This window comes from Cavia porcellus, unplaced genomic scaffold, assembly GCF_034190915.1.
Source record: "Cavia porcellus strain 051 isolate PalLab524CR breed Dunkin Hartley unplaced genomic scaffold, mCavPor4.1 scaffold_27, whole genome shotgun sequence".
NCBI lineage: Eukaryota > Metazoa > Chordata > Mammalia > Rodentia > Caviidae > Cavia > Cavia porcellus.
The window spans coordinates 7,977,060-7,995,722 of NW_026947510.1; the positions used below are offsets into that span (position 1 = coordinate 7,977,060).

At 45.2% G+C, this 18,663-nt stretch overlaps 1 pseudogene; it reads left to right on the forward strand.

Moving 5' to 3' along the window:
- Nucleotides 1-12,510: 12,510 nt before the first annotated feature.
- LOC100731680 (SLAIN motif-containing protein 2-like) lies at nt 12,511-15,169 on the forward strand (annotated as a pseudogene).
- The last annotated feature ends 3,494 nt before the right edge of the window (nt 15,170-18,663 follow it).

The following is an 18,663-nucleotide window of genomic DNA, read 5'->3' on the forward strand; positions in this document are numbered from 1 at the left end:
TGTTCCAGATTGGATCTTAAAGGGCCCCAGGTAGCCAAAGCCTGATAAAATCCCTGCTGATAGGAGTTGGTGGAACCTTTAGGAAGTGGTGCCCAGCTGGAAGAAGCAGGTCACTGAGGGAGTCTCCTTGTAGGGAATGAGACTTCAGCCCCTTCTGCTCTTTCCTTTTGCTTCCTGGCTGCCCTGAGGTGAAGTCTTTGCCCCAAAACAATAGGGCCCTTTGCCTATGGGGAGCACCCTTCACACTGTGAGCCAAAGAAAATTCTTGTTTTAGAAGTTGATTTAGTATGACAGTAACAGAAAGCTGACCTTATGAACATCTTATGAGCTCCAGTGTGTCAAAGATCTAGATGCAGGGGCTGGGGATTTAGCTCAGCGGCATAAGCGCCTGCCTTGCAAGCAGGCAGTCGTGAGTTCGATCCCTGGTACCGATGAAAAGGAAAAAGACAAAAAAAAAAAAAAAAAAAAGATCTAGATGCAGCCATGCTCAAAGCTCACAGACCTGAGCCTCACGGGCCCTATGACATGCTGCTCTGTGCACAAGATGGCTGGAATTGACTTTTGTCCTCACATCTGCCTTAGCAAGATCTTATTTACTTATCTGTGGCAGTACTGCAGTTTTGCTTTTTGAAATTTCTCCAGATGCTCATAGGAATAGGTTTTGGATGAGCTTGTTCTTTAAACAGTTCAGGTGAGACTAGCTTTAATCCAAAAAGATAATTCCAGTTATCTATCTCTGTCACCTTTACTTCAGAGGATTTGGCAAGGATCACTGTGAAGGGGCCTTTCAATTTTGGCTTTGGTGGTGTGTTGGGGTTCCTTTGAAAATTTCATAAGCACTTGGTCTCCAGGGAGGAGTCAGACCAGGAGCTGGCACAACTCTATTCTCATACATTTGGATAGCCTGTTGTCCTTGGCCTAGGTTGGTGAGATACTGTAAAACTCTTGTGGTCTCAGGGTCCACTATTTTTTTTTTTTTTTTGACAGAATTTCACTATGCAGTTTAAACTGGCCTTGAACTCACTTTGCAGCCCAGGCAGGCCTCAAACTAGCAGTGATCCTTCTGCCTCAGCCTCCCAAGTGCTGGGATTACAGGTATATGCTACCATGCATGGCTTTTAGGGTCCACTGTTATATCAGAGGATAGAAATGGCCTTCCTTGTAACAAAACAAATCTGTCTTACATTTTACTCGTTGCTGAGACAAAATACCTGATGCCCAAAATTCGGGAAGGAAAGGTTTGTTTCTTACAATTTTTGGAGGTTTCAGTCCATACTCAGTTGGCTCCAAGGCAGGGTGGCATAGCAGGGCCGCAGTTCATGGTGACTGCAAACTGCAAGGCGGAAAAGGCAAGAGAGAGAGACACACATCCCTTCTTCCTGCCATTACATTACATCCTGGCTCCATCCCTAGGTGCATGTAGCACTCACACCCCCAATCCAAGTGCTAGACAATGTCACAAATGCACAATGCAAGCACATGAGGCCTGGGGGCCACTGATATAAACCATGACATTCCATCCCTATCCCCCAGGACTCATGCACATCCTTTATACAAAAGACCTTTGGTCCATCTCCAAGAGTTGCCAAAGTCCTAACAGTTTTAGCATTGCTGAAAAGTCCAAGTACTAAGTCTCCTCCAAGATCTAAGGCAAACTCTTAACTGTAACCCCCTGTACAAATGAAACAAGGTTAAACATTTCTGGAATGCAAAGGCATGTGATAAATATTACCATTCCAAAAGTTACAAATGGGAATATAAAGCATTGGAAACAAGGCAAGTCCAACATCCAGCAGGGCGAAAATTAAGTCCTAGACTTCCATGCTCAGCATCTGAAGCAATCTGTTTGCAAGCTTGGATAACTCCACCCCCACGACAGTTACAGGGATTTCAGCTGTGGCAGCTTCTCTCTAAAACCCTCTCTGCTCACTTTTTGCAGCTTTCCTTGGATGATCCACATTCCTGGCTTTTCCATACTTCTGGGGTCTCCACTGCACCTTTGGCTTCACCTTTACATCTTTACAAAACGCCCTCTCAGGGCACACTGCTTGGCCTCCTAGGCCCTTTGCAATAGAGGTGGAAACTGTCTTACCCTCAGAATTTGTGAATTTTCCTTGCACCTAAAATCAGCACCATGTGGATGCCACCAAGTTTTGCTGCCAGCTGGAGCAGTAGCCAGGCTTTTCTCACTCTTGGCTGTAGGTGTCGATTGCCTGGATTGCTGGGCTTTGTGAACCTGATTGTAAAGAAAAGCTTCTCTATGTTGCCACCATTCTGGAACCTCTGGTGGCCTCTATCGCCATTCTGGAGCATGGTGCTCTGCAGTTCTCTCCTCTGAGCAAATTCTTTCACTTTTGCAGTTTTGAGGCTGTAAAGCGGGAGACCCGCTGCTTCCTGTGATGCCCCCATGGCCATCTTTCTTATTTCTTTGTTTCTTTTCAGCAATCAAAGTCTCAACTCTATAGTCCACAGCTTTACTGGAGTTTTCCTTCTGACCAAACTCACAGCATTTTAAATTATCCTGCTGGGCTCTTTGCTCTTGATTTACAACATAAAACTGGCTAAAAGCCCCCAACAATAGCCATGTCACAGCCTCAACATTTGACTGCCTTGAAATTTCCTTTGCCAGATTAATCAGTACATTGCCCTTAGTCTCAGCCTCAGACAAAGTCTCCGGGCATGAGAAAAATGCAGACAAACTTTCTGCCAAGCCGTAACACACATCGTGGGGAGTTTAACAACCAAAGCAGTTCTTCTTCCCAGCAGAAACCTCCCAAGCCTGGTCTTTACCATCAGGCTTCTTATCAGTCTTCAGGTCTCCTGAGCTCTGAGCAGAACCTCTTCTATAGAACAGACTAAGTTGCTCCAGCTCTATGCGTCCAGATGACATGTCCAAACCTTTCCAAATTTGCCCACAGGCCATTTTCAAAGCCTCTTAAAAAACATGGTAAGGTATAGTCACAGCAAATGACCCCGGTCCTAGGTACCAAATTATGTCTTAGCTACTTTTTACTCATCGCTGAGACAAAATACCTGATGCCCAAGGTTGGGAAAGGAAAGGTTTATTTCTTACAGTTTTTGGAGGTTTCAGGCCATATTCAGTTGGCTCCAAGGCAGGGTGGCATAGCGGGGCCGCAGTTATGGTGGCTGCAAAATGCAAGGTGGAAATGGCAAGAGAGAGAGACACACACACCTTCTTCCTGCCATTACATTACATCCTGGCTCCACCCCTAAGCGTGTGTAGCACTCACACCCCCAATCCAAGTGCTAGACAATGAAGCAATCACAAATGCACAATGCAAGCACCTGAGGCCTGGGGGCCATTAATGTAAACCATGGCAATCTTGAATATAGTCCAGTTTTGGGCATCTTAGGAACCCTCATGAGTGCTATTGGTAATAGACAAAAGGCAGCAGCCAAAGTTCCTGGCTGTAGCAGTAGGAAAAGTTACCAATTTGTGGTTAAATTTTTTGTGCCTTACCATGTGTGGTGGCACAGGGCTGTAATGATAGTACTTGGGCGGCCAAGGCAGGAGGATCACTGTGAGTTTGAGGCCAGCCTGAATTTCATAGTGAAACCCTATCTCAAAAAGAAAGAGAAAAAAAATTTCTTGTGCCTCACCCAGTCAATGACCTTCAATGAGTTGTACCCTATCATGGTCATGATACTCAGGATTGTGGTTATTGTGGGCTTAAGCAGTTCCAGAGAACAACTATGGGAAAGTGCACGCCAGAGCCCCCAGTACTATAACGCCTAGCTCACTGTCAGGCACACTCCAGAGTTGGGTTTTAGTGGTCCCAGGATCGGGAGTAGGGACAAGATTATCTCCCCACCAGGATCCGATATTGCACATTTTCCCTCACAGAATAGGAGGTGCCCACCAACCATCTTGAATAAGATCATCCTGAGGCCCTGAATATCCACTGGTGGACGCTGTTACTTCCTGTCTGCGAAGACTTCAGGCGCACAATGGTATAGCGTGCCATCAAATACAGTCATCTCCTGGCCAGGATGGAACTTGAAACCCATACGAAAATCATTGTTCTTAGTGCTTTGGGACTCCAGCAAGATATTCTGGGATTTGAGGAACCTGTGGCCAGTTTTCAGAGCACAGCAGTGCTGCATGGCACCCACAATCTCACAGAATAACTCCAAGGCTTCCGCCTCTGGCAGCCTGTTGTTCTTAGCCTTGCCGGTGCCTCACTGGAGGTCCCTCCCCCTCACACACTCAACGATTGTGAATACTTTGTCATTAGTTCCCAAGAGCTCCAATAACTGTGTGATGTAAATTACTGAAGGTCCTTTAGGATCCCTACCTCAGGTATAATGGAGGTAGGTTCTTGCTTCTCCTTCTCCACCTTCATGGAGACCAGCATCCCTCTGTCATAATGTTCATTTGTATCACCATCTCCCCTGAGGAAACCTGGAGAATCTTGGACACCATGGGTGAGCCAATTCAAGTGTTTATATATGCAGGAATGACTCGTTCTGTTTTGACCTTTCTCTAGAAAACTCTCCTGTAAGTCTATAGCCATAGGTGGGGTCAAAGGGACCCCTACACAGATTCTTTACTCTGCCTCTGATGTGTCACTTTGGAGGTCAAATGTTTAATCATGAGTTTCTAATTGCCCCACAGTCTCCAACTACCTAAGAAGAGATATATTAACAAAATAAAAGATGTATTAAGAAAGCAAAAAACTGGAGGCAATTCTCTCTTAAGACCAAAACAGACTTTACCTGCTGGGACTACACTAGATCTCCCCGACCCAATTAGCCAACAAGTAAATCCTGCTGCCTGGTACAAAAGACCTGCTAGGGCAAATTTGGCTATGCCAACAATTATAAGACTAAAAGATCACAGTTTTCTAACTGGAAGCAGTATTCAGTGAAGGAAGAGGCACAAAAGCCTCCAGCTTCTCATAGACAGATTTGTCAACTATGGTCTTTGAAGGCATATCAGTTCCCTTGCAGCACTTCCATTCTCCCTGTAATAAGCCCCTCAGAAGAATATCGGATGATATGAGACCTCTACCTCATTCATGAGGCTGTCATTCCAGTCCATCCTCAAAGGGCACATCCACATACATTTCTCTTCTGGGAGCTTGCTATGTGTACCTTCATACCCCTTGAATGTGTGTGGGTTTGGGGGGGGTTGTTCTGTTGTTTGTTCTTTGAGACAAGATTTCTCTATGCAGTTCAGACTGCTTAGAACTCACTAGGCAGCACAGGCTGGCTTAACCTATTAGTCATTAAGTGGACCATTTATGTTTTCTTCTGAGATAATCAGAATTAAAAATAGATTTTGGTTAAATCTGTGACGTTCAGATCCAACATATAAAAGTTGAACAAATTGTGACCTTCATTTTGTAAAATTCTGGATCAAATTCTTTCATTCTGTACCTTATACATGTATAAGTATGTTAGACATTAGGGAATATATACTTAAAAGTTGGCAAAACCAGGCCAGCTGGCATATATCTGAAACTACAATACTCTGTGTGACTGAGGCAAGAGGATCACAAACTCAACCCATTTGGAATTGCTGTGATTTTGTGAGACCTGTCCTTTGGGATGTAGCTTAGTGGGAAGACCTTGAGTTCAATCCAGAGCGCAGAAAGAAGAAAAAATGCTGCCTGAACAAACTTTATTGGCCAGGAACCCAACACTGAGCCATAGTGGGTTCACTTGGTTGTGAACCCACACAACCAAGCATTCCACTGCCAACACCACTCAACCTGGTCACTTCTCCTTCAGGACCAGCCTATACCACTCCATGGAGCCCCCTGCAGCTGCCCAAGCTGCCCAAGAGGAGGCTATATCCTCACTCTCTCATTTCCCAATTGCAGCTCTTTCTGCTAAATTGTACTTTGGTTCTAACTTCCATTATCACTGAAAAAAGGACCCATGGTTGCCAGGGACAGAATGATCAGCTTGGGGACTTCAGATGCCCATGTGACCTGGCTTTCTAACTTCAGCTCTCACAGGATGCTTCTGCCAAGGTCTTGCCCAAGCCTACCTGCCCTTTCTGAGCCCCTCAGGGTTTGCCTGCAAACCCAGAAGCCCCCTGGAGGCCATGCAGGAGTACCACTGAATCAGCACCTTTTCTGTGCCCCTATGCCAGCCCCACTGTCACCCAGGACTCAGGGCAGACCCCAAAGATTTGCTCAGGAGTAAAAGTGGGGGCTCTCCTAAGAACTCCAATGCCAGGAAAGCCATCTTTCAGGGATATGTAGAAAGAAATCTGGCTTGGCCATGCCCACAACACAGCCTACTCAGCAGCTCCTCACTTTGGGGCCTAGAGTCTCCTAGGCCTGTAAGGCACATCCCCACACTTAGGAGGCCTTTCCTGGCCCCTTTGATGGTCACTGCTCTTGCCCTCCAATCTTGCCTGTTCCCACAGGATGGGGTCTACATCCCCTGGGGGGCAAGCCTAAACCATTTTCTGGCTTCCAACTGTTGGCAGAGTCTGACATCTCTACAGGCCCTGGCAAGCTGGGAGGAGATAAGCTTCCATGGAATGGGCCAGGCACCAGGGTGACACCTGACGCTGGATAGCAGAACCAACACTCTGTGTCCAGGAGAGCCCAATGGCAGACAAGGGAATTGTCTCCAGGAAGTGGCCTGCCTCAGCTGTATGCCACAGAGGAATGGGAGAGTGCAGACTGAGGCAGGGCAGCCCCAAGAGCAGAGCTGAACAGCGGGAAGTGGTGTCCACTTCCACTTTCTTGGTGAGGAGATGGGCTTGAGAAAGAACACTTGGGTACATCCCTAATGACACCTTCCAGGAATAGGGATATTCAGTACTAAAAGACTTTCAGCAACCTACATTACATGGTTACCAGAGGTCTTAGAAATTAAGGAGAAAGTACTGTGGTCCTGCACTAGGTGAGGAGACCTGCAATGAGGTATTTGCAGGCCTGAGAACAGCAGGCTGCCGGAGGATGTGGTCTGGGAGTTATTCCCTGAGATTTAGGGGTGCCATGCAGCACTGCCCACCCCAGAGTGGGCCCCAACATTAAACCAGGTGTTGCAGCACCGGTGGTTCTGGGGTGCACCTTGCCCTAGTCGACCTCATCTCTCCTCTCAAGTAGGAGGGCCACTGAGCCTGCCCCTGCACTGGTCCCTTCCAGTGCAGGTTGAAGCCCTCAGGGTCATGGTGGCAGAAGCTCTCTGCCACATGGTGGTCCCATCTGCACGTGTGCTAGCGTAACTCTGCCACCCCTGGCGCTTTCTGGGAGTGAAATTCCTACCTCCAGCCCTGCAATGCCTCCAGAACCGGAAACCAGCACTGAGATAGTGACCAAGCATCCCACCAGTGGCATCTTCCTTTCTTTCTTTTTTTTTTTTTTTTTGGTTCCAGGGATTGAACTCACGACCCTGCTCTTGCAAGGCAGGCGCTTATGCTGCTGAGCTAAATCCCTAGCTCCTAGTAGCATCTTTCAACTTATCCCTCTTCCTTCAGGGGCAGCGTGCTCTACTCCACTGCTAGCATCACTCAACCTGGTCACTTCTCCTTCAGGACCAGCCTATACCACTCCATGGAGCCCCCTGCAGCTGCCCATGCTGGCCCACCCCACTTTCCCTTGCTAAGAGGAGGCTACATCCTCACTCTCTCATTTCCCAATTGCAGCTCTTTCTGCTAAATCGTACTTTGGTTCTAACTTCCATTATCACTGAAAAAAGGACCCATGGTTGCCAGGGACAGAATGATCAGCTTGGGGACTTCAGATGCCCATGTGACCTGGCCTTCTAACTTCAGCTCTCACAGGATGCTTCTGCCAAGGTCTTGTCCCAAACCTAGCTGCCCTTTCTGAGCCCCTCAGGGTTTGCCTGCAAACCCAGAAGCCCCCTGGAGGCCATGCAGAAGTACCACTGAATCAGCACCTATTCTGTGCCCCTATGCCAGCCCCACTGTCACCCAGGACTAAGGGAGGACCCTAAAGGTTTGCTCAGAAGTGGAAAGTTTCCCTAGGAACTCCAATACCAGGAGAACCCCTGTGGAGAGGGGCCATCCCAGAACACAGCCTACTCAGCAGCTCCTCACTTTGGGGCCTAGGGTCTCCTAGGCCTGCAAGGCACATCCCCACATTTAGGAGGCCTTTCCTGGCCCCCTTGATAGTCACTGCTCTTGCCCTCCAGCCTTGCCTCTGTCCACAGGATGGGGTCTGCATCCTCTAGGGGATAAGCCTGAACCACTTTCTGGCTGCCAACTGATCAGAGATTATAACATCTTCACTCCAGGCCCTGGAGAGCTGGGAGGAAATAGGGAGGCCACTATAGAAGGGGCCAGGCCCAGAGTGACACCTGACGCTGGACAGCAAAACCAACACTGTGTCCAGTAGAGCCTAACAGCAGATAAGGAAATTATCTCCAAGAAGTGGCCTGCCTCAACTGTATGCCACAGAGGAACTGGAGAGTGCAGGCTGAGGCAGGGCAGCCCCTAGAGCAGAGCTGAACAGCGGGAAGTGGTATCTACCTCTGCGTTCTCAGTGGAAATAGGCTTAAGAGAGCGATTGGGCGACATCCCTAATGACACTGGCTAAGTATAAGGACACTCGGTCCATTTAGGGTGCACCTGGCTGCCTGTGGTGCACTCTTCACCATTCCTACTACTCTGGTTGTCTTGATTCCTTTGCACTTAAACTTTCTCTGAGTTTTTTTTTTTTTTTCTATTATCTGTCCCCCACCCCAGACCTTAACGTTTTGAGAAACAGCAGTTGACACACTCTGCTGTGCAGATTTGGTTTTTTATTCATGGAAGGGGATAAGGAAGACAAAAAACAATACTAAGGGGGCAGGCTGCATTGTGGGGTGGGTGGCAGGACCTTTCTGCTAGCAGGGACCTGGCCGCAGAGGGCCGAGCACTCTCCTCAGTGCAGGCCAGCATTCTGGAAGCAGTGGTAGTAGAGAAGGGAATCACAGTGGAGGAGGAGGAGGAGGAATAGGAGGAGAATGGGGTGAAGGGGAGGGGGAGGAGGCAGGAGGAGGAGGGCCAAAGATGCTGGCTGTAATGCCAGGCAGGGCCGCTGGCCTTGGAGCACCTGGGAGCTGGGCTCCCCAGTGGCCGCCTGCTTCTTTCTGCTGTATCAGGACGAGGGTGCTGCCCTCCTCTGTCACCCGCAGTTGCCAACCTCTAGACTGCCATTGCTGCTACTGAGTCACAGAGGCAGAGGGCCCGGCAGGCACCACCGTAATTATCTCAGGGCTAACGAACTGATGAACCTGATAAACATGACCAAGCTAAGTATCACGGGCTTTGTGGAGGCAGCTCTGAACCCTGACAGGACTTTCCATGGAAGCTTTGATCAATATAGAGGAACTTCTCAATGAGTTCTATAAACTGAATGCCCACCTGGTGGAAGGAGGAGAAGCTATAACTGCTGATCTGTTGGCGGGGCTGAATGTCACTGATGTAACTTCTGCATGAAAGGAAAAGACTTGGATTCTCAGGTTGGAATTCTAGGTTTTTCCATGTATCTGAAGGATGGGCACAGTAGTACAGGCGGTCGAGGGGGAGGTCAGATTCCTGTGATTCTGGACACAATCTCAGTAGGATGTTGAGAGGAGCTGGGGCTCCAGCTCAGCACGCTGCAGGCAAAGAAGATGCTGGAGAAGGACTCCTGCCGGCAGCAGGAGGCGCTGGGTCTGGAGGCAGCAGCTGTACGTGCTCAGGGCTCTCAAGCAAGAACTGGCCTTTAAGTTGCAGAGTTCAGACTTAGCAGTATAACAAAAAAGTGAACTAAACAATTGTTTGGATGAGCAGACTAACAAACGGCTGCTACTTAAACAGCTGGAACAAAGTGAAAAAGATTTGGTGAAACAGGCAAAGAACTTGAATAGTGCAGCAAATAAACTGATCCCAAAACATCATTGAACATTTATATGGCTGATCACCTCACAAGTCTGCTATTCCCAAGTTAACTATAAAAAGAAATCTGAAAGTTATTATATTTAAACTCTGATCTATGTAAAATGTCACCAAAAGTTGGCTTTGAATTTGTTGGGCTTTTAAAAACAGTTGGATGTGTAGGTTAGGTTTTTTTAATATTGTTTTCTTCTCAAAGTTAGAAAATTTGGGGGCCAGGAATATAGCTCAGTGGCACAGTGTCTGCCTCGCAAGAGAAAGGTCCAGTGTTCAATTTAGTATAAGAAAGAAAATGTGGTATAAAATCCAAATTAAGTGCCAAATAAATTTAAGAAATTACTTCTGAGTTGACCAATAAGTAAAACACCATTGAAAAGCCTAGGGAAATGAAGCTCTGTACATGTATCAATGCAGCCTTTATAGCCCAGCACTTGGCACTAGTGGCTTAGGCACGGTCAGCCCTCGGTCAGCGCCAGCAGCTTGCTCTGTGTTGCAGCAGACCAGACTGAGCTGATCATGTGTGCTGGACACTCTGAAATAGCATTGTGTGTTTCAGAGCACCACTCCCTCTCACCTTCATTAAGTAGGTTAAATCCCCAGGCCAAGGATAAGTACTTAGTACAGTATTTCAACACAGTTCTATTTTAATAACTCAAATTGCTTAAAACATTTTTGCCTTAGTGACTCAACAACAACAACAACAAAACAGCAGCATCCTTATAATTTTTTAAAGGACAGAGAGATAAAGTTAGTGACTAGGTAATTTACAGTAATGTGTGGAAACTTGAGAAACCTTAATATTTCTCTGTGCCTTTTCTGCAGTTCCACTTCCAGCAAAAGCATAGCTCAAAGCAAACAATTTTCATAAAAATATTCCTATTAAAAATGCACCATGCCTTTTTCAAATCTGTTTTGCTTTTCTCATAGCAAGGATAAAAAACATATAGACAAGAATAAAGATTCCTGTCTGTCCTTTCTTACCTGGAGACATTTATTGCTTGTTACTTTTTTGCTTAGAGGGTATTCCCTGCAAGTTCTCAGGAACTAACAATTTAGTTATTAGAAAAACATCTCAGAAAAAAAAGACAAACATTTCAGAGTAGGAAACAGATCAATTATAAACTCACATTCTTTAATTATTTACTATCAAAAATAAAATTCCCAGTAGATATACACAGTGTTAGCAGGACTTCTTTTTCTAAGTGACCATAGATCTAACATTTTCTGGGTTTTACATTGTTAATAATCCTGAAAATACTTTTTTTTAAATGATTTTTTATTTGCAGAGATAGATGTTCATGTAAGCCTCCATTTCTTCAAAAGTTCTTGACAAAATTTTGAGATTTTCGTTTTTTCTCTTTCTAGTGTGTGTTGCAGCATTTTAGCTGCAGAAGTGGGGGCAAAATAATGCATTTGCTTCCAGTTCCTATTTCTTTCTTTTTGACAAACCAGAATTAGGAGAGTAAGATATATTTCATGTTATTTTTGTTGTTGTTTTCTTGGGTCCTTGAACAAGATTTGAACCAAAATCAATTCAAATAATATGTGTTAGAACAGACTTAACGGAAGACTTGCGCTGTTGAACATGTTTTAGTTCTACTAATTTTGTACATAATATAAATAAAATTCACAGTGAGTCACTTTTAATTTTAGTGAGTCACCTTTTCTATGAGCATTTGGAAGGAGTGATCAAACACCAAATAAAGGCTACACATAGCATATATTTGATTTTATTACATAAAAGCCTAAAACATGATTCTTTACAGGTACAAAGTTATACAATGTTCAAAAGAAGTATCCATTAAATGTGTATAGGTTTTAAGTGTATAGGATTGATAACCATATTACTAAGATTTTATTAGATAGTTCAACAGAACTATTTTTAGTCTCACTGTTTGAATCCCCATCTATATGTTCCACTTTTGTATCTTGAACAATTACTTGTAAGAAGACAATATGTAAACATCAACTAGTGATTTAGTAGTTTATTTTTTTCTTTGAAAGTATGTACTATTTCTACACGTTTTCTGTTTTGTCTTTCTTTAAATTTTTTTTTTTTTTTTTTAAAAGAAGTTTCCATGAGAAACTTCCAGAGAACATGAGTCTTAGGAGGCCTAGGGCTGAGTTCTTTGTTCAGCTGGTCACCCACCACTTGGCAGGAATGGAAAGGAAAAAGGGAACCAAATTCTGGCAGACTTTTCATGTACAATAACCTGAAGCCTGGGTAAGGGCTGATGTGTAATTCCAGTGATTTAAAATGTTTAGAGAAGGGACCAGAAAAAATGTTAAGATTCCACATATAAGAAGACAGTTACCCATACGCACTTTCCAGCTATGTGTGTAAAACAGAAATATAAAGTACCAGATTCACTGGGCAATAAAAACAAATGGGTTAAATTCAAATTACTATGTACTTGAGATCGACCTTGGATATGGGTTTTCCTAAAAGTGATGTTTTATTGTTTATGATCTAATGGCTGTAAACTGCAGTACTAGAATAAAAAAACAGTAGAAAATGGGGGAGGGGGCGACCAAAACAAAACACTAAGCAGTACCAAAGCGGAGTCCAGCAGACCCTGCGAGGACGCCGACTGGGCCGGGCCGCTGGGGTGGGGCCGCGGGGAAGATGGCTGCTGCAGGGCCGGATGTTGCCGGCGTTGCCCGCTACCCCGGCGCCGGCTCTGCTGAGGCCAGCGGCACTTCGGAACCAAGGGGGGACCCTGGAGGTGGGGCCTGGCCTCGCTCTACAGACCCGCCTCGGCAGGCGTGAGCGGCGGCGGGGGGCGGGCCTTTCGCCCGGCTCTCCCTGTCTGAGTCCGAGCCAGCGGGGAGTGGGGGCTGGGATGGAGGACGCTGGCGGACCCGGAGCTGTGGAAGCTACAAGAGCTGCGAAGAAGCTGGAGAAGCAGAATGAGCAGCTGCGCAAGCTCCGTTGCCGGTGTGTGCACCCCGTTCTCTGGGCAGCGTCTGCGCGGGACTCTAGGTGGGCAGCGGGGCCGAGCCGAAGCGGGACGCCCCCTCCTTGCAGGCGGCCAGCAAGGGCGGCCTGCTGGATGAGGTGGAGCCGCTGAGGCCTAAGGGCTGGAGTGCTGTCTGGCTGGAAGGAGGAGGCGGAGAGCTGGCTGTATTCATCACCAAAGAAAATCCTTACACCAGTGCAGAAACAGCTAGTGCATTAGTTTGGTGCAATCAAGTTTTGGATTACCCAAATCCTGATGTTGAATATTCTAAAAGATCGCTTATCCACAAATCTGATTAAACTATGTCTGCTCTCAGGCAGAATTTGTACAATAATCCTTTCAACTCTGAGTTACACAAGTCCTTACAGTCCAAACTCCAGTAGCCCATATAGCAGTGGTTTCAGTTCTCTATCTTCAACCCGCATGTGACTTCCTATTGTCAAACAGCTATTGCTTCCTGGAAATTCAGGTAACTTCAAAAGTTCATCAGACAGAAATCCTTTACTCAGTCCTCAGTCCTCTATAGATAGTGAATTAAGTGCTTCAGAATTAGACAAAAGATTCAGTTGGGTCCAATTATAAGCTAAATGATGTAACCGATGTGCAGATTTTAGCTCGGATGCAAGAAGAAAGTCTTTGGCAGAAATACACTGCCACCACTTCTTGGCACAGTTCTGGTTCATCTTGCGATTCTACACGTGGGGTACGTTTAGTGACCAGGAACTTGATGCACAAAGTTTAGATGATGAAGATACCGCTATGCATCATGCAGTATACTCTGCTGTTAACAGGTTTTCATCATTACCTATGCAGTCATCCAGAAATTCACCTCATTCACTATCTCCAACTTGAGGAGTCCCCACAGCCTGTGATTAGCTGCCTACAGCAGCCTCACTTTTCACTTCAAGGTCATCTGATAGCAGATGAGCAATGTTAAAAATGAAAAACTAAGATGCTGTCTTCCAAACCTATCCCGAACATCTAACACACAGGATGACTCAATGAAAAGTGATACAAATTTTCAAGTGCAAAATGAAGGAATACCACATATTGCAGTCTCAGGCTTCAGCCATACCTTCTCCAGGCAAATTCTGCACCCCTGCAGCCCCATCTCCTTTGGCAATCAGTGAAAGCATTTAGTAACCATGGATCTGGTTCTTAACATTGCCAAGAAATAGCACAGTTCACACAAACCACCTCCTCATTGGGCCTCCCATGGTTCAGAACACAGTCCTAACAAACCCTCCCAGCAATACCAACAGCATCACATTAACAAGACCTGCAGGGACTACTGCTGTGTGAAACAGCTTGCCCAAACCTAGTGCCTTGGGAACTCACAGCAAACCTGCATAGCCTGTACACAGAACCTCGCCAGCTCCTAAAACCTATGGCAGCATAAAAGATGACAGTGGGAAAGATGGTTGTTATTGAATAGCAAAGACAAGAATGTAGAGGTCCACAGGTTCATGGATCCCCCTTCACCAGGCTAAAAACGACTTCTACATATGCAGTCTGTTCAGATAAGACTCTTGGGATTTATCAAATCCCAGCCCTCTCTGTCTTAATTAGCACAAACCGACAGAGCTGATCAAGCAGCAATTTAATGACGTTTGTTATGGATTAAGAACTGGTGGTTAACTTAATGCCAGTTGGATTACATCAGCGTGGTGCTGAGCATAGATGTCCCACCTGAAGAAAGTTGCCAGCATAAATAGAAACGTGGAGAAGGAGAAGCTATTGCATTGAGGCGCTGAGGCATTGTGGGTTCTCCGTGTTGCTGTTTGAGCCATTGGTTCTCTTGGAGAAGCTCTGGTCCTCACATTGAGCATTGCTTACTGGCTTTGGAGAAGATGATGTGTGCTGCTTGGTCTCCAAGATGAATTCATCACACTGGCTTTCTGGCATGTACTCGGCTGTGCTTGTGGTTAGAGGAGCTCAGGGCTTCCACGTCGCTGAGGATGGCTGTAATGCTTTTCAGGACAGCCGTGGTCTTTGCCGTAAGTGTGACTTCTTGGCTCCAGCGTAGAATCCTCAATCTACCAGCACAATTCCTTTACCCTGTTGGCATAGACTTTATAGCTTTCACCACTGACGTTTGGGCCTTCCCAGGGTGGGTCCGTAAAACAGTCTGGTGTGAGTCCTTCCTGTGGGCCCTAGACCTCTAGTTGGACTCATGGAAGGCATTGTCATGAGCTCTGGGTTTTTATTTGGACTCATGCGGGACACTGATGTAGGATTCAGGCCCTTGGCTAAATATTCTATGTCTTTAGTGTTGTGGGTAGATTTCCTATAGTTTCTTGTGTTAACTCTGGGTGATCATCATAAAACAATATTATAAACTCCATGTCCTGTTTTTAATTGTTCTCTGCACAACCCCTGACTACAACAACATTTAACATCAGATGTATTTGGTAATCATACAATCACTCTCCATAGAATCACTTTTAGTTTTGTTTAATAGAAACTCAGTTGATTTTTTAAATATTTGATGGAGGCAAACATCTGGGCAAACACTTCATAGATACCAAAGAAAAATGTCTGCTTGTAAATGAGAAAATACCTTTGTATACAAGAAAATGGTGAATTTGGGCTACCCAAAACTTCCTGTTCAACCCAATTTACTGTATAAATAGTATCAATAAATATTCTATTAATGAAAAAAAAAATACCACAACTTGCAGAAAGGGATCCTAGGGAACACCCACTCCTTTTCTTCCCCTGTAATTCGGTCATTCTTTTTGCAATTAGTAGCCATGAGGAAGTGGTTTGGAGCCACTGTGGGATGCAGTGGTGGGGTCCTCAGGGCCCATCTTATTCCACCCAGTGACCCTGAGCCGCTTTTCCATGAAGAAGCCTAGTGAGGCTGTGGCAGGGGTGTGGAATCTGCTCCAAACAGTACAATTTCAGAACTCCAGGATGATCAAAACCCTCTAGCTGAATTTGAGATTCTCTGGAAACTGAGACAAAGAATTTCTCTGGATGGCCTGTATTTATTTTGTTTTCAAAAAAAGGAGGGGTTACAGTGGAAAGCCCTGGAAACTGAGCAGGACCTCAGGAGTCAGTTCCAGGACTTCTCCAAGTAATAAATTATGTTAATATAGGAGAACTATCTTATCTCCAGGTTGATCTTCACCCAAAGAATGAGATGCCTGCAGGTGCAGTCTTTATGTACGCAATTGGGGTGGTAGCCAGGTGTCCTCAGCTGTGGCCTTATCATCCTTTGAGCCATCATAGTGACACAGGCCACTATAGGCCTCACATCAACCAGTGATTCATAGAGTTTCATATACTATGAATTCATTGCCTATCTCCAGACAAGGGGTCTAGGTCTTGGACAGACTCACAATAAACATAAAAAGCCATTTGGTAAATGTTAAATTCTGCTCAGAGCCTCTTTGCAGTAATCCCCATAACATCTTCACCTAGCTGACTGTTGTGCTCTAACAAAAGCACCGCCTTTCTGTTCTGTATGCACCCTTACACTGGTAACCCTGTACTCTGTCTCAACCTTTGTCCCCCTTTGTGAAACACAATTGTTCCTGGAATCAGTTGGCTTCAAGTTGCTTATACTTTGTCTCAACCTTTGTTCCACAATGTGAAAGACAGAAAAGGAAAAAAGACAAAAAAAGACAAAAAAAAAAAAAAAAAAAAAAGACAGTTATTCCTGGAATTAGCCAATCACAGGTTGCCAAGATCCTGTAAAAAAGGAACTTACTGACCACCAGTTGCAAAAATTTCCATAAAGAGGGGATGGGGGGTTAGCTCAGCGGCATAAGGGACTGCCTTGGACGCAGGTCGTGAGTTCGATCCCCGGTATCGATAAAAAGACAAATAAGCGCTGCCTTGCAAGCGCCCAGTTGTGAGTTTGATCCCTGGTACCGGAAAAAAAAATCTGAGTTGCACAGTTTTGCAAACTCCCTTACACTGGGTCCCTGGGTACCAGCCTAAATAAAGCACTTCTTTTTCTTTTAAAAGATGTTTTGCCTTGTTTTTGGACAACATTTCAGGGTCTCGTTTTTGGGGTACAACCCACCCCCTGCGTTGGCCCTTTCCTCCTGGAGTGAAGCACAAACCCCCTGCTGCCTATTCCCATCTACAGGATATCCTGCTGCCTAGCCCTGCCCATGCCTGGCACTTCATGGGAATGAAATCCCCACTTCCAGCCCTGAAATGCCTCCAGAACCAGAAAATTAACACTGAAACAGGGAGCAAGCATCTTGCCACCAGCATCCCTCAACCTGGTTCCTTCTCCTTCAGGGAAAGTCTGCACCCCACTCCAAGGAGCCCCTCAAACTGGCCCACCCCACTTTCTCTTGTTCTTTCTTGCTAAGGGACGGTTGTGTCTTCAGCTTTTCATTTACCAATCACAGCTCTTCTTTCCAAACCCTGCTTTGGTTTTGACTTCCATTATTACTGAAACAAGGACCCATGTTCAGGTTGGCTTAACTCACTGGTCATTAAATCTACAATTTGCAATTTCTTGTGAGATAATCAGATTTAAATGCAATTTTTAGTTAAACTTGTGACTCTGCTCAGGCCCAATAGATAACTAAAAGTAGAAAAAATCATGACCTTCCTTTTGTAAAATTTTGCATCAAATTCTTTAGTTCTACACTAAATTATTATACATATAATAATAATAATAAATTATTATTTATTAAATACTTATACATTAGTCATAAGTATGTTAGACATGGAGGGCATATTTACATAAAGTTTGGTGAAACCAGGCCAGCTGGCACATACCTATAACTCCAATATTCCATGAGATTGATGCAGGATCACAAACTAAAGCCCACCTTAGATAGCTGAGTGAATTTGTGTGGCCAGTCCCTTAAAATGCAGCTCAGTGGGAAGACCCTGGATTCAAACATCTGTGTGGGAAGAAAAATAAAAGTTGTTAGAGTTACCTGGTACAATAGAGAAACAAAAAGTACAAAATGAAAAGAACAAGTTTATTGAGTTGAGGATGTGGAATAGAGCACACACCCCATGGCGGCTGGGCTGTCTCCTTCAACCAGATACAGAGAGGCAGGGGGTTATATGCCCTCTGATCGGAAGTGGCACACAAGGTGGATATTGATGACGTGTGAGGAACTGATTGGCATTGTCTTTGCATGCAAACAGGAAAGGGAGTTGCAATTAAGGCTGTAAAAGAAGCAGGAAGTGGCAAGCATTCCCGCTTTTGGCCTTCTGCCCTGTTAGACCACTGCCATAACTATACAGTAGTGTATGCTAGGGCAATCTTTGTATTATTAGAAAAAGGACAAAGACTGTCTCTTACTACTTCCTGCTAGACAGGGGCATCCTGTTAGAGTTCAAGGGGTTGACGGGATGACAGTTGATGATCATGTAGAAGCTGGTACCAGGTGTCTCAGCCAGGACAAGGAATTAATCATTGGTGAATGCTCATATCCTAGATTGGGGAAATAAAAAACACAAGTTTCTATGAAGAGGCAGATCACTATCATAATTAAAGGACCCAGGAAAGGTAGAAGGAAAAGTGTCCTTGATCCAAATGTGTCATTCCATCAGGGCCCTAGTGAGGAAAAATTGAAAAAATAAGCCTGGAGTTGGAAGGGGTAGAGTTATGAGAGGTAATTATTCCCCCATCTGAAAGGGTAAAAGTAAATGTGTAGGTAGGACTTGTCCTTGGTCCAGAGGTTGAGCTGGAAAGAATAGGAAGCATGAGAAATATAAGCCCTGACAGTTGAATCATGTTGAATCATTTGAAAGTTTTATGGTGGGGCATGTATGTAAAATCTACCTGTCAGTCCTGACCAGGTATGTGTCCATGAAATTGATGCGTAGGAAAGTGAGGGTGTGGTATCATTTCCT